Source organism: Bubalus bubalis, chromosome 16, assembly GCF_019923935.1.
Source record: "Bubalus bubalis isolate 160015118507 breed Murrah chromosome 16, NDDB_SH_1, whole genome shotgun sequence".
In the NCBI taxonomy this organism is placed as follows: Eukaryota; Metazoa; Chordata; class Mammalia; order Artiodactyla; family Bovidae; genus Bubalus; species Bubalus bubalis.
In genome coordinates, this window is record NC_059172.1 from 8,249,392 (window position 1) to 8,265,870 (window position 16,479).

Genomic DNA, 16,479 nt, shown 5'->3' on the forward strand with positions numbered 1-16,479 from the left:
TATAGCACCACTTGGAACTGCTGGTTCTTTCATTTTAGCCATCCTGGTAGGAGTGTGGTGGTATCTCATTTAATCTGCACTGAATGACTGATGATTAAATTAAATGCCTTTTTAAAGGCATTTAATTTAATGCCTAAATGACTGCCTTTCCCCTCCTGGCACTTTTTTCATGTGTTTGTTAGACATTTGGATATCCTCCTCTTTTACAAAGTGCTAATTCAAGCCTTTACCCACTTAGAGTGAGTGACATCGTTCAGTCGTGTCCGACTCTTCGCGACCCCATGGACTGTAACCGACCACGCTCCTTCGTCCATGGGCTTTTCCAGGCAAAAGTACTGGAGTGGGGTGCCATTTCCTTCTCAGAGGATCTTCCCGACCCAGGGATTGAACCCGGGTCTTCCACATTGTAGGCAGATGCTTTACCATCTGAGCTACCAGGGAAGTCCTTTACCCACTTAAACAAATATTAAAGTAAAAATAAAAAGATCTTTTAAAGCTTTAAACAGCTCAAGGCCCTGAAGCAACCCAGCCATAGACCTGAGATAAGCATAGTGCTGGAGGACTGTGCTGCCCCTAAAGTGGGGACGTGTTCCTACTATCAGAGAATCTACCGACGCAAACACTCTAATGCATGACTCTTGCGACTTTTTGTACCACTGGAAGCACTAAAAGGATTTTCCAATAACTAGAATTAGTTACTGACCCCAAATTGGGGGGTGGGGGTTGTCTCCACAGAGAGAAAGACACCAGCACTTATTGTCTCTTTAGGACGCCAAGGATGTTAATTCATCCTCTACAAGTAATAGGTGGTTTACCTTTGCTTTGGCTCTTGCAAAATTCCTTCTTCGAGTGCTCCCAGGATTATAAAGGGAAACTTGGTACAAACATTAAAGAGAGACCCACAGTTGAACTTTTCTTCCTGCTCTTTACTATGCTAACCAATTACTAAATCCTTCAAACTTCTGCTTATATAAAATCCTTTATATTTGCAGCATTTTCATTTCCGTAGATAACCACCTTAATTCAAACCTCATTTCTTATCTGGAAGAGATACCAGATCTCACTTTACCTTTGAAGAGGATCAGGCTATGCCATTCTAAAATATGCTACTTTGGCATAAAGATTATTTTAAGCTAAAGACATTTGAGATTCAACAGATGTAGAAAACCTTTTCAGCGCTTCCCTTATCTGACTAAAAGCAGCAACTTCTAAGAAATGAGGACTGCCATAAATTCTCATTTCAGGTTGGCGTCTACTCCCAGGAGAGAGACCAAGAGTAAACCTAATATAAATCCCCCATCTGGGGGAGTTTCATGGTCATGAAAAAGACGCAAAGACCATTTGCACCCACACAAGCAAATATTATCAACAACTTTCTTATCTCCTATTTGTTCTCAACACTCATGTTTCCTAAAGAAACTTGTTTGTTCTTCCCATAAAAGCCTCCCCCCCCCTTTCTTCTATTAAGTTAGGCATAGAAATTCTAAAATTTTACTACTTCTTTGAACTATTTATATATGCAAAATCAGTAGGGAAAACAGGGAAGTGATTTTTGAAAAGGTAATTGGAAGCCTGCTGGCACTTTCAGGAAAGATGTTGGTCACTGAAACTAGCAAATAAATGATCATCCTGGCCCAGGGTCTAGTGCTTGGACGTACAGGCTCAAAAGAAACTAATTTTATTAGTTCAGTCAAGGTCTGGGGGGACTTCAGTTACAGGAGACAGTTTATATACATGAATGCAATTTATTAATTGAGAAATAAAACTGAGAAAGGAAGCATCAAGTGATTGACATGTTGCCTTTCTTAAAAGGAGACCATTTTGGGGAAACTAAAATTCTATCAATTCACTATTAGCTTCATATAGCTTTCTCCACCTTGGGTGCAAGCATGTTGGAATTCTGACACCAAGAGGCTAGACAGGGTCTTCTTCTTGGCTGACAAGGCATGTATTTGACTTTTTTCTTTCTCTTTTTTTGACTTTCTTTTCTTTACAGACAAGTACCAACATTAGTCATTGCTATCAACATGTTATAACTGCCAAAATGACTGTCTAGATTAAGACCCCTGATGGGACAGGTTTTAAGAAAAATACGCTGGTAAGTTGCTTCAGTCTTGTCTGACTCTTTGTGACTCTACGGATCATAGCCCACCAGGCTCCTCCATCCATGGGATTCTCCAGGAAAGAATATTGGAGTGGGTTGCCATGCCATTCTCCAGGGAATGTTCCCGACCCAGGGATCAAATCTGTCTTTCTTAGTCTCCTGCATTGGCAGGCGGGTTCTTTACCACTAGTGCCACCTGGGAAGCCTAAGAAAATATATCAGCTTCTAGAGGACTAAGCCAAAGTAGGGCTTGTAGGTTTGTTGTTGTTGTTCAGTCACTAAGTCATGTCCAGCTCTTTGCAATCCCATGGGCTGCAGCACAAAAGGCTTCCCTGTCCTTCACCATCTCTCGGAGTTGGCTCAAACTCCTGTCCATTGAGTCAGAGATGCCACCTGACCATCACAGCCTCTGCTGCCCCTTCTCCTGTTGCTTTCAGTCCTTCCCAGCATCAGGGTCTTTTATCAATGAGTTGGCTCTTCAAAACAGGTGGCTAAGGTATTGGAGCTTCAGCATCAGTCCTTCCAATGAATACTCAGGGTTGATTTCCTTTAGGATTGATTGGTTTGATCTTCTTGTAGTCCAAGGGACTCTCTAGAGTCTTCTCCATAACCACAATTCAAAAGCATCAATTCTTCAGCACTCAACCTTCTTTATGGTCTAACTCTTACATCCATACATGACTAATGGAAAAACCATAGCTCTGACTATATGGACCTTTGTCAGTAAAGTGATATCTCTGCTTTTTAATACAGTACCTAGGTTTGTCATAGTTTTCCTTCCAAGGAGTAAGTGTCTTTTAATTTCATGACTGTAGTCACTGTCCACAGTAATTGTGGAGCCCAAGAAAAGAAAGTCTGTCAGGATTTCCACTTTTTCCCTTTCTATTTGCCATGAAGTGATGGGACCAGATGCCATGACCTTAGTTTTTTAATGTTGAGTTTCAAGCCAGCTTTTTCAGTCTTTCATCCTTACCAAGAGGCTCCTTAGTTCCTCTTCACTTTCTGCCATTAGAGTGATACCATGTGCATATCTGAGGTTGCTGATATTTCTCCTAGCAATCTTGATTTCAGCTTGTGATTCATCCAGACCAGCATTTCACACAATGTACACCGCATGTAAGTTAAACAAGCAGGGTGACAATATATAGCCTCATCATACTTCTTTCCCAAGTTTGAACCAGTCCATTGTTTCATGTCCAGTTCTAACTGTTGCTTCTTGACCTGCATACAGATTTCTCAGGAGACAGGTAAAGGTGGTCTGGTATTCCCACCTTTTTAAGAATTTTCTGCTGTTTTTCTGGAATTCCCTTGCTTTCTCTATGATCCAATGAATACTGGCAACTTGATCTCTGGTTCCTCTGCCTTTTCTAAACCCAACTTATACACGTGAAAGTTCTCAGTTCACCTATTGCCGAAACCTGAGAAATCTGTATGCATATCTGTATCCACAGTGTTTAGAACATGTGCAGACTTGTACCATACTAATGTCTTTAAATAATTACCTGAAAATATAATGGATAAGCAAAATGTGGTATATATGTTCAATGAAATATCAGTCAGCCATAAAAAGGAAGGAAAATTTGACCATGCTACAACATGGATGAACCTTGAGGACACCATGCTAAGTGAAATAAGTCAGTCACAAAAAGACAAATACTGTAGGATCCCACTTATACAAAGTACTGAAAAGTCAAAACTGCAGAGACAGAAAGTATAATGGTGGTTTCCAGGAGCTGGGGGGGGAGACAGAATGGGGAGTTACTGTGTAGTAGGTCAACTTTGCTTCACAAGATGAAATGTTATGAGGATGTACAGTAGAGAAGGATGAACAACTGTGTGGACGTATTTAACACTGCTGAACTGCACACTCACTAATGGTTAAGATGGTAAATTTTAGGTGACTTGTATTTTAACACACACACAAAGATGCCATTAAATAAATAAAGTTCCCACTGTTATGCAATGGATGTAGATAAGCACCAACATCCAAATACTAGACAGAGATTCTACAACATGGCTTAACTGCAAATGATATAATCAGCTAAGGGAAAAGCACACTTATCTGGGTAGACAGGTTTTCCAGATCTTTTACTTACGTTCACACTGAAATGCTAAATCTAGCATTTGAAATAAATGTTTTATAAATAATAAATCTTTAAAATAAACAGACAGAAACCATTCATCTCACTATTTTACCAATCCTGAATTGAAAGTACAGAAATATAAAAGCTATAAATAAAGCCAGAAGAGGAAATAACAATGAAAGATGTCAACAAAATACTGGGGAGAGGCAAATAAAGGTTTTGATGTTTCTATTTTGTTCTACTCACTTCTAAAAAACAAAGAGTGAGGAACTTAAAAAGCATACACACAGACAAGAGATAACAGCATCAAAGTCCAGGAAAGTAGGACAAACAGATAACGGAATAAGCCAAGCATAGCTGATATCCAAGCCAGCAGCAGGAGAACCCCTAAGCAAAGAAAGCTCATCTGAACCAAATAACCTGAGAAAGGGTAAGGAATTAGTCACCAGATAGCTCCTAAAGTAGGGTGGCAGACGGGGCTGAAAACAGGATTGAAAGTCCCAGAAGAAGCAGTCAGAGCCCACTCTAAACCCTCTAAGTGCCCTTCCTCCCTAATGTCAGAAAACTGGCCTTTGGGAGGTCCTAAGGGCTTCCCTTGTAGCTCAGTCGGTAAAGAATCTGCCTGCAGTGCAGGAGACCGGGGTTCAATCCCTGGGTTGGAAAGATCCCCTGGAGGAGAAAAAAGCAACCCACTCCAGTATCCTTGCCTGGAAAATCTCATGGACAGAGGAGCCTGGTGGGCTGCAGTCCATGGGGTGGCAGAGAGTCGGGCACAACTGGAGAAGCCTGGTAGGCTGCAGTCCATGGGGTCGCTAAGAGTCAGACATGACTGAGCGACTTCACTTTCACTTTCATGCATTGGAGAAGGAAATGGCAACCCACTCCAGTGTTCTTGCCTGGAGAATCCCAGGGACGGGGGAGCCTGGTGGGCTGCTGTCTATTGGGTCGCACAGAGTCGGACATGACTGAAGCGACTTAGCAGCAGCAGCAGCAGCAGCAGCAAGGTACTGGAGTAGGAAGACTCTGAGCTCACCTCCTCTCACAAGCACCAAAATTACAATTATTTATAGAATAATTCTTGAGGAAAAAGACCAGAACCTATCAGAAAAGATCTTCCACAACTAAAGACAGAAAGAAGGAATCACAGAGTGACAGGTAGGAGTGGGGAGTCCTAATAAAGTCAAGACTCTAGTTGAGGGACCTACAAACAGAAAAATTGTTACAATATATTTTCCCTCTGAGGGAATTTCTCCAAAGAAGCCCCCAGTCTCCTGCTGAAAACAAGTTTTCAACTCCTTTCAGTAAGGAATGGGCATGCAACTGTTGGATAATATGGGAAGAGTATGTTTATTTTGTAAGAAATCATCAAATGGTCTTCCAAAGTGGCTAAACCATTTTGCATTCCAACCAGCAATGAGAGAGAATTCCTGTTGCTCCATGATCTCTCCATCATTTGGTGCTGTCAGTGTTTTTGGATTTGGGCCATTCTAATAGGAAAAGGAGGGAGTCAAGGCTGTATATTGTCACCCTGCTTATTTAACTTCTATGCAGAGTACATCATGAGAAACGCTGGGCTGGAAGAAGCACAAGCTGGAATCAAGATTGCCGGGAGAAATATCAATAACCTCAGATATGCAGATGACACCACCCTTCTGGCAGAAAGTGAAGAGGAACTCAAAAGCCTCTTGATGAAAATGAAAGAAGAGAGTTAAAAAGTTGGCTTGAAGCTCAACATTCAGAAAACGAAGATCATGGCATCTGACCCCATCACTTCATGGGAAATAGATGGGCAAACAGTGGAAACAGTGTCAGACTTTATTTTTTGGGGGCTCCAAAATCACTGCAGATGGTGACTGCAGCCATGAAATTAAAAGACGCTTACTCCTTGGAAGGAAGGTTATGACCAACCTAGACAGCATATTCAAAAGCAGAGACATTACTTTGCCAACAAAGGTCCGTCTAGTCAAGGTTATGGTTTTTCCAGTGGTCATGTATGGATGTGAGAGTTGAACTGTAAAGAAAGCTGAGCGCCGAAGAATTGATGCTTTTGAACTGTGGTGTTGGAGAAGACTCTTGAGAGTCCCTTGGACTGTAAGGAGATCCAACCAGTTCATTCTAAAGGAGATCAGTCCTGGGTGTTCATTGGAAGGACTGATGCTAAAGATGAAACTCCAGTACTTTGGCCACCTCATGCGAAGAGTTGACTCATTGGAAAAGACTCTGATGCTGGGAGGGATTGGGGGCAGGAGAAGGGGACGACAGAGGATGAGATGGCTGGATGGCATCACCGACTCGATGGATATGAGTTTGAGTGAACTCCTGGAGTTGGTGATGGACAGGGAGGCCTGGCGTGCTGCGATTCATGGGGTCGCAAAGACTTGGACATGACTGAGCGACTGAACTGAATTGAATAGGTGTGAGATGGTAACTCATTGTTATCTTAAAAGATATGTCTTTTGCAAATATTTTCTCCCATTCTGTAGCTTCTTCTTTTTAAAAAAGATTTATTTATTTATTTGAAGTTTTGACTGTCGTGGGTCTCAGTTTTTGCACATGGGCTTTTTTGAGTTGCAGTGAGCAGGGGCTACTCTTCATTTCGGTGTACAGGCTTCTCATTGTGATGGCTTCCCTCACTGCAGAGCACAAGCTCTGGGCACAAGGGCTTCAGTAGTTGTAGCATGTGGGCTCAGTAGTTGTGGCTCGTGGGCTCTAGAGAGCGGGCTCAGTAGTCGTGGCTCAGGGGCTTAGCTGATTCGCGACATGTGGGATCTTCTCAGACCAGGGATCGAATCGGGTCCCCTGCATTGGCAGCTGGATTCTTAACCACTGGACCACCAGGGAAGCCCCTGTAGCTTATCTTCTAATTCTCTTAGACAACTTTAGCTTACTTTCTTTTTAAACAAATTTATATATTGAACCACTCTAATATTAAAGAGTTAAAGTTTCCTTGATTTAAGGATGAATGTTATTAAGCAAATTCCATTGTTTTGAGTAACATCTCCTGGCATATTATCAATACTGCTTTCACATTTCTTTAATGCATATTTCTATTCACAATGCTCTACAGAATAGTAACTTCAAAACTATTACAGAGATAACAGAATACTTTTGCCTTTAACTAAAAAAATTTTTTTTTGCTGACAAACGCTTAGCACAAACATTTTCAAGATTGATAAGTATTTAAATAACACTCTGTACCATCAAGTGTTTTTAAACTCATGCTTATCATGCAGTATGTAAGTATGGGGAACACTGAAATGAAAACTGACAATTTTACATTTACTTCTTCAAATAACAGTGCGAAAGAGCAGAGATAATCTTTTCTTGCCACAGTCATTATTATATAGCAAGAATTGTCATATTTTCTCCAACACTGGTTTCAAAGGCAATTCTATAATAAATGGGGGCAAAAAAATACTTCTTCCCTGTAAACTGCCAATTAGTAAATGTATAAGAAATAAAAATTATTAGAAAAATCACCCATTTTGCAACCATTGCAGGACTAACTGGTTCAAGCAAATCACCAGTGGATGATAAATTCATGACATGAAAATGTGTTTGTTGGCAAATGGTATATTAACAGTCTTCATGTGGATGATTAATTACAGTCATCAGTGAACACAATCTTAATAAATAAATCAGAGAAAGATACCAACAACTGAAAAACTGACATTACATTCTCCTGATGTGATGTAGTGAGAAGGACATGACACTTATGGAGCTTTTCTAGTCAATTGTATAACCCAAATCTAACCACAAGGAAGCAATCAGATGAGCTTATATTGCAAGACAGGAACTTTTACATAATAAGAGGCTCTTACTCTTCAAAAATTGCCAATCTTAACATGAGAAAAAGTCTCAAGAACTGTTATAGTATAAAGGCAATAGAAGAGGTATGACAACTAAACGCAATGCTTGGTCCAGGACTTTTTTTAAACTTGCTATAATGGACAGTATGAAAACTATTCGGCAACATTTGAATACTGACTATACACTACTAAAGGCATTGCATCAATATTAAATTTCTTGAATTTGATACAATCACACTTTGGTCATATACTTATTCTAAAGAGATACAAGTAACGTTTCTCAAGAATCCAGGAAAAAAAGAAATTGTGTATCACTCTGTTATATACTATGTTGCCACTGACAGAGAAAAGTAAAGCAGTGTGGCCAAGAGAGAACCCTATGTGAACCAAGCTGAAGAATTATATTTTTACAATTTTTCTGTATTTCTTTCATTTTTTTAAAAAAATTTAAATTCAGAAACAAAATTCATTCTCATCAAATGGGCTATAGTAGGGTAAAGATCTTAACTAATTTTCACCCGGCATAAAAGTTTTCAATCTCCTTGTAGACCTATTGCAAATACAATTTTTCAAACATCTGAATGACTGCTCTAGCTGTACTTCTAAGATCCCATCACAGGATATCCTTGCCTTGAGAGTAAATAAGACATAGAGTTTAATGCACTGCACTATGACAGACATGAGCTTAAAATCTTTGAGGAGGAGGTCTGACAGCAATATGGACTGAACTGATGTTATCAGTTGCCCCCACCACCCGCCACTACAAGCACATAAAAATGCAGATAAAATGAAAATAAAAAAGGTCTTGATACACGGCTAAACTAGAAAGATTGAAAAATTCCAGGTTCCAGAGAAAAGGTGAGTTAAAGCCATAAATATAAGGGAAAACTGATGACAGGGAGCTGAGGCCTGTGGGGAGCAAGCTCAGGTTCTTGTAATGAACACATGAGAATAAGACTGCAGTGGGTGGGGATCATATCTCAAGCTTACAAGCAGGTAGAAACCTGCAGAAAACCCCAGAGTCAAGTGCTCCTCATCAGAGGCCAGAAGAACCCTAGAGAAGCAATAAGCAGGTTTGCCATCTATCAGGGCAAGGTTGGGAGGTGGGGAAGTCACCCTAAAACTTCAAAAGCATAACTCAGTAAGGTACAAAGATATAAGATCCAAAATTTACATCACCTGCATGAAGAGTAAGGAAACAAAAAGCCAAGAAACTAACCTAAAAACTTGTTTAGAACCACCGAAACCCCTAGAAACAGGCAGAAGAAAGTTTGAAGGAGACTTGAGAGACACTTTCACAGATTTGGATCATTGACAGCCAGGCCACTTATAACCCTTCCTTCCAACTTTTAGCTAGATGATTTCAGAATTTAAAAACTTACAGATTGCACATGGAAATAAAATACCAAGAACTCCAAAGAACAAGACAATGTAAGAGCCTACACATCTGAGGTAGGAGATTCGGCACCCTAGGAGGAAATATGCTTATTTGTGAACTTGTTAAACATGCTGATTTAGAATGCTGAGAAAGGCGGTGGGTCAAAATTATTTAAAGAGTCACTTTATATAGCTTTTCTTAACAGAGTTATAACTCACACACCATAAAATTCCCTGTTTTATAGTTTACAGTTCAGTGTTTTTAGTATGTTCACAAGGATGTGCAACCACTCCCACATTTGTATTACACTGAAGAGAACCCCACGCCTGTTACCTGTCATTCCCCTTCTCGTTCTCCTTGGCAACCACTAGTATACTTTATGCCTATGGACTTGCTTATTCTGGAATTTTCTCATAAAGGAAATGTGACTTGCTTCCTTCACTGAGCATATTTTCAAGGTTCACTCTATACTGGAGCATGTGTCAGTACATCATTCCTTTTTATGGCTGAATAATATTCCACTGAATAGACAGATTACATTGTGTTAACTGACTCATCAAGTGACGGGCATTTAAGTTGCCTCCTCTTTTTGGCTACTGTGAACAATACAGCTAAGAACACTCATGGGCAAGTTTTTGTATTAACATATGATTCTCTTGTATTTCCTTGTTACTCTTTTCCCTTTAACCCATAATAAATAACCCAGATAAAAAAGGCTGTTGCTGTATTTGTTAACTTTTTTTTTTAATTTCCAAAAGCAGTGGATAGTTCTTCTCTCAGAAAACCAATGTAGCTGTAATTTGCATGTCTTCAAGCTAATTTTTTTAAGTTTTATTATGAAAATTTTTTCACTAAAGTAAGCTTTTTAATTGAAAATACACACCCAGAGAAGTGTACATATTAGATTGCAACCTGATGAGTTTCCACAAGCCAATCCCACCAGCGCAACTGGCACACAGATAAGGCACAGCCAACATCAGCACCCAGGACTCCCCGAGTGTCTTCTTTTAGCCATTTACCTCCCAACAGAAGCCACTGTTCTTATTCAGTCACCACAGATTGGCTTTACCTGTTTTAAAATTTCATATAAATGGTTGTCTGATTTATTTCATTTACTATTAATATTATATTTGTGAGCATCATTGATCATAGTTGCACATAGCTGTAGTTCACTTGTATGTGAAAAATTTTAAACATCATTCAGCTTCAACAGTGTCGAATAAGGTGGGCCCTTAGCCTCTGACAAAAGCAAAGGTACTTTCTTGCTGAAAGAAAATTATGTTATCCTAGCCCACAAATTATCTCTATATAATTTTTCATATACAATTTCTGGCATATGTTAAAGTAAATTAGGCACTCATAGAGACAAACACAAATGACCAAAATCCAAAAGACATCAGAAACATTAACAGTTATCAACACAGACCTCAAAATTACTATGCAATATGTTCAATTAAATGAAGGACAAAATCGAGAATTTGGACAGAGAACAAAAATCTATAAAAAGAACCAAACAGAAATTCTAGAACTAAAAAATAAAACGCTAATTTAAGAACTCAATGGTTGAGTCTAACAGCAGATCAGATCAGCAGAAGACAGAAATATTGAAAGAAAATATATAGACTGACAGAAAATATCCAAAACAAAGCATAGAGAGACAAAAGGATGGGAGATATGGAAAAGTGTATGAGAGAATGCATGAGAGATAAGGAGTACCCACAAACTGGGGATACTTTTGAGTGTGAAAGGGTACTATTTAAGGTGTTTTAGTTATATCATGACAGTAGGTACAAAATGATATGTGAGGTTATCTGGGATACTGAGGACACAGGGAAAGGTCTAACATATGTGTAACTGGAATCCCAGATGGGAGAGGAAAAAGAAAGAGGGAGAGGCAAATTAGGAACTATATAGCTGAGAATTTTCATGTAAAGAGGTAAAGCAAAATAAATTAGGTAAGTACAATCAGTCCAGATTAGTAGGGAGACATAAAAGTGGGCAAAAGAGACTAACAGTGTATCAGGAGGGAGTCCATGGAAATTCTTCTAAGGTAACAATTTAAGGACGTTAATCTGACTACAGAGAAGGGGAGATGAAGACCATCTAGGAAGACATTCAGTAATCCAGATGAGAGTGGTGATAACACTGGATTAAGGTGAGGCAGTTGATAAAGAAGTGAAAGTGAACTTGCTCAGTCGTGCCCAACTCCTTGCGACCCTGTGGACTGTAGCCCGCCAGGCTCCTCTGTCCATGGGATTCTCCAGGCATGAATACTGGAGTGGGTTGCCATTTCCTTCTCCAAAAGGAAGAGGCAAATAATTTCAAAGCAACAGCTGAATAACTTGGCAAGACAACATACAAAAATGATCTCAGATAATAGCTCTAGCCCTTAAAACTGGGAAAAGTTAACATTGACCACTGAAAAAATAATTTCTATGTTTTCTAATTTTTAACATAGAGTTCGGTTTTTATTTTATTTAAAAAATTTTTTTAGGTCACGCAGTGTGGCATGAGGGTTCTCAGTTCAAGGGACACCATAAATTGATCATGTTCTTGACCATCTAAAAAATTTTCTTTCCAAGCAAACTAGAAACATAATAAAAAGTTAACTATGTATACAATAGAAATCTTTTCATAATAAATATTGAAATAAAAACAGTTACAAATGATCTAGAAATTAACAAAATGAAGAATATTTGACAACAAATGAGACAAAGAAGTCAGAAGAAAATTTACAGCTTATGCATTTATAACTAAAAAAACAAAAGCCTCAAATAAGTATCCAATTTAAGAAACCAGAGTAAAATAAACCAACAGAAAATGGGAGGTGGGAATAAAGATAAAAGCTGTGTCTGATTAATTATGAACAATTTAAAAACTAGTCCAAAGAATAAATAAGGCCAATATCTGATTTCTTGAAAAATCCAACAGAAATAGATTAAAGGGTAAAAACCCCCTTAAGCTTATACTTAAAACAAGACTTCTAAACCTCTGCAAGTATTTCTCAATATAATATCTCCCAATGACCTGATAGCTGTGGGCAACACAGAAGGAAGGTGAGGCTGGGTACAAAGCTTAAGCCTGAGGGTAATATACGATTTTTAACTTTGTTTTACATTTGTATGAATCAAAAGTCGAATGTGAAAGCAGTATTTTCCAAAACAAGAATCCTGGATTATCACTTCTATAAATTCCTTTTTAAAATTTACATAATATTTTTAAATTTTATTTATAATTGGAGGATAATTTATTTTTAATTGGAGGTAATTGCTTTACAATGTTGTGTTGGTTTCTGCCATAAAACAACATGAATCAGCCATAGGTACACAGATGTTCCCTCCCTTTTGAACCTCCCCCTCCCACTTCCCACCCCATCCCACCCCTCTAGGTTGTCACAGAGCACCAGGCTAAGCTCTCTGTGTTATACAGCAACTTTATTTCAACACTACTCTCTCAATTCATCCGGGTCCTCCCCTCGCTGTATTCATAAGTTTGTTCTCGATGTCTGAGCCTCTCTTTCTGCCCTGCAAACAGGTTCATCAGTACCATTTTTCTACATTCCATATATATACATTAATACATGATATTTGTTTCTCTGACTTATTTCACTCTGTATAACAGGCTCCAGGTTCTTTCACCTCACTAGAACTAACTCAGATTAATTCCTTTTTATGGCTGAGTAATATTGCATTGAATATATGTACCATAACTAGTTGATCCATTCATCTGTCGGTTGACATCTAGGTTGCTTATAAATTCTTTATTTACCTTTACTTTTACTAAGATACTATTGACAGATTAACTATTCCATGTTCATTTAGTTGTTTTTCTATGTAATAGTGATTCACAATCTTATCCTTTCTCTTATTTATTAATTTTTTTTGGCTGTGTCAGGGCATGTAGGATCTTAGTTTCCTGACCAGGGATGAAACCCATGCCCCCTGCAGTAGAAGCTCAGTCTTAACCACTGGACCGCCGGGGAAGGTCCCTCTTATCTTCTTATCCCATCACTTGTAACCAAGGGCATATGGGGGACACAACCAGGGCAAAACCAAATTTCTGGTGCCACTTACTCTGGCATTTCAGGGATTTCGCGAGTAAACTGGGCCACATTTACTCTACAGTTAAAAACAATTTAAAACTAATTTTAAAACCTAAATTTTTAAGTTTCTTTCTTTTTTTTTTTTTTTTTGTCTGTCTGCTGCGTGGCATGAGGGATCTTAGTTCCCCCACTAGGGACAGAACCCATGGCTCCTGCAGGGGAAGTTCAGAGTCCTAACCACTGGACCGCTAGAGAATTCCCAAGAAAACTTTCCCTATTCCCCTTGGTCATAGAGGACTAGCTAGCCTTCTTTGTATTCTCCCTGGCTACACTGCCTTTATACCATCAGTGACTACTGGCCGTTTTTTTGTTGTCTATGATTTAACAAAGAGGAGGCAAAGATCAAAACCCCATGACCTCTCTCCTCTATTAAATCCATGCAAGAAAAGATGGTGCCCTATGGAAATTCACCTTATTTAACTCATCACCAAAAATTGGAAATTACTTCTAAATCATCCACACATAAAGTTTAGGTAAGCTTTTTCTAAGAATAAACTTTTAGTATATATACTTTAAGACTCTCAAGTCAATAAACAAGTCAAGAGTCTTAAACAATATGGTAATTCAAATATTACCTGAATAGCTTGTATTTCTTATCAGTGAGTTTCTGTACCTTTTTTCATTAAAAAAGAAAAACACTGAAGTTGAATAATAAAGGGTCATAACAGTGAAGAATTTTTTAGGTGTACTCTTCATTCTCTGGGATCTAAGCAGTGCTCCAACCATAGTGTTATGATGTCATTTTCATCTCTTCTATAATAAAGTAAAAAGTGTTTAAAAAGTAAACTAAATATTTAAAAATAAAGTTTTAGGGATTTCCAGGTATTACTAAGATTAAATAAATTCCCTCCAGATGAAAATTCCAAAATAAGTAACTTCCACTACAACTGGAACAAAATGTAACTGCAGAACAACTGTAATGAACCTTATCAAGTGAGAGCAATAAGTTCTATAGTGGTTGCATTTTCTGATTAGTCAAAATTATCTTTGAAAACTCACTCATGTATAATCAGGTCTTTGGAAGTTCAATATTAATGTCTTAGGCTTCTTTTTGCATTTAGACTATGGACACTTTGTTCTGGGTCATGGAGGTCATAAGCTAAGGCAGTTGGGTAGATGCAAGCAGGTAAGACAATGGAAAAAAAGAGATTATTGCCCTCTACCTCCATACAGTACAGCCCCAGGATGTGTATATAGTAAGACTGAATTGTGTCCAGCTGATTCCTAGGCCTTAAATTAAAAAAATATATTTTGGATTATTTAATAGCTGCAGACCTGTAGATTTTGCAGATCTTAATACCAACCCAAGGAAAAAAATAAACATACAATAGGAACTGTTAGGTGTAAGTACAGTAATTGCAACTTTCATGAAATATAAATCTCAAAAGTTGCCATAGCAGTCTTAACTTTAGACCCAAAGGCGTACAATTTGAAAACAGCAAGAGAATTAACCACACACATTCTACTATACAGATCAGTATATATGACACTTGCTTTAGCACTTATTCATCATCCACTAGATATTAAAAATACTAACTCAGGATTCCATTCCACAAGCATTTAACAAGACTTCTGCTCCGCTGAAAAATGGAGTTGAAAGAAACAAAGAAAAACTTATAATTTAGTTGGAGCCACAATATTCACATATTTTTTTAAAAGGACTAACATAAAACAATGCACAACAACCTAGAGTTAATTTAGTGTAAAGAAAAGTTCTGTTGTTTATTATATTATTGTACATCTCCCATTGAAGTGTTCAATAAATTCTACCACCTTAGGAGATGACTTTTAAACGTATTAAACTGATTATAATGAAAAAATAGGTACTTCTGTTCTTCACATATTCGTTCATTCGTATCTCCCCCCCATCCCACCGCCCCACCTTACACCCCTTTCTCTCTGGCTGTGGGATGGCCAGAAGAGGAAGAAATACTAAAAGTGAAACGCTGCATGAATTGATCAGGAAAACTTGGTAAATAACTGACTGGGAAAGTGAAAACTGAGATAAGTTAGTGATGAATCCCAAGAAGGTGCTTGGCCACTTACCCAGAAATTTATTTAATGAGAACGGATCGCAGGTTTCCACTGGTCGTTCCACTGCCAGTAAGAGAGTCGTGAACCTTGGGTCCCTTTTTTCACTAGTCAACAGTCTCCCTCACCTACACGCGGAGTACATATTTGGCACTCAACAAATCTTTGATTGACTGAAAATCTATCTTTTTCATACTGGTACCCAACCACAGAGGTATGGCCCCACAAATTCCCTCCAGAAAAGCCTTACGATTTAACCCAAGGACTGAGAAGGTAGTCAGAAGCTCTGGGGATCTTGGTAAGGACTGGGAATGATCAAGGGCCAATGGGGCCTACACTGACCCGACGTCCCAAAGCAAGCTCAGGGGACTGACCTACAGCTGCAGGCGTCGGCTTCGCCAGGAGGTACGCGACAGGCCGCAGGTCCATAGCCTCCCACCCGGGGGCGCTGAGAGACCCGGGGGCGCGGGGTATCCCCTCCTCGTTAGTACCTGTGAAGCTGCGACGCAGAGAGCGGCTCACGGCTCTCATTACGGAGGCCGGGGCCTGGGGCCGGCCAGCTGCGCCTCCTGGCTGAGGGCTCCGCGCTCCGGAGCTGCAGCGACAGCACGGGTCGCAGATGATACCTCACACCTCGGAAGCCTCGTGGCTCGCAGGCCCCGGGAGTTTCGTTCCCAGGACTGCGCGAGTCGTCGCAGTCACGCCTACAAGGCGCTCCTCAAGGCTTCCCTCACAGCTCAGGCGATCACTGCTGCCTTAAGCCCAGCCACCGGCCACTTCCCGGCGCCGCCATCGCTAGTGTTTGTTTTCATCCGCTGTGGTGACGGCTGGGGGCGGAAGAGGGCTACGGGGGAAGTACAGCTACCTAACATCAGTCGCACTTTCTCTACAAAGTGATGCTAATCTTCCTCTTTGATGTGTCCGTAAAAACTGGTTTCCTTACCAAAGTCTGAGTCCCCAATCTCTTCAAG

At 39.5% G+C, this 16,479-nt stretch overlaps 1 protein-coding gene across 8 annotated transcripts in view; it reads right to left on the bottom strand.

The window, feature by feature from the left end:
• The window catches only part of ATG13 (autophagy related 13), a 41,892-nt gene extending 25,521 nt beyond the window's left edge, over nucleotides 1–16,371 (bottom strand). For 2 of the 8 annotated variants that reach the window (XM_006042394.3, XR_006545222.1), the window contains exon 1: nucleotides 16,000–16,367. The gene's annotated coding sequence lies outside the window, so the exon portion shown is untranslated. Of the gene's footprint in view, nucleotides 1–15,523; nucleotides 15,637–15,999 lie in introns of all 8 variants that reach the window. The other 6 variants (XM_006042395.3, XM_006042397.3, XM_025266111.2 and 3 more) reach the window with 6 other exon arrangements.
• Nucleotides 16,372–16,479: the final 108 nt, after the last annotated feature.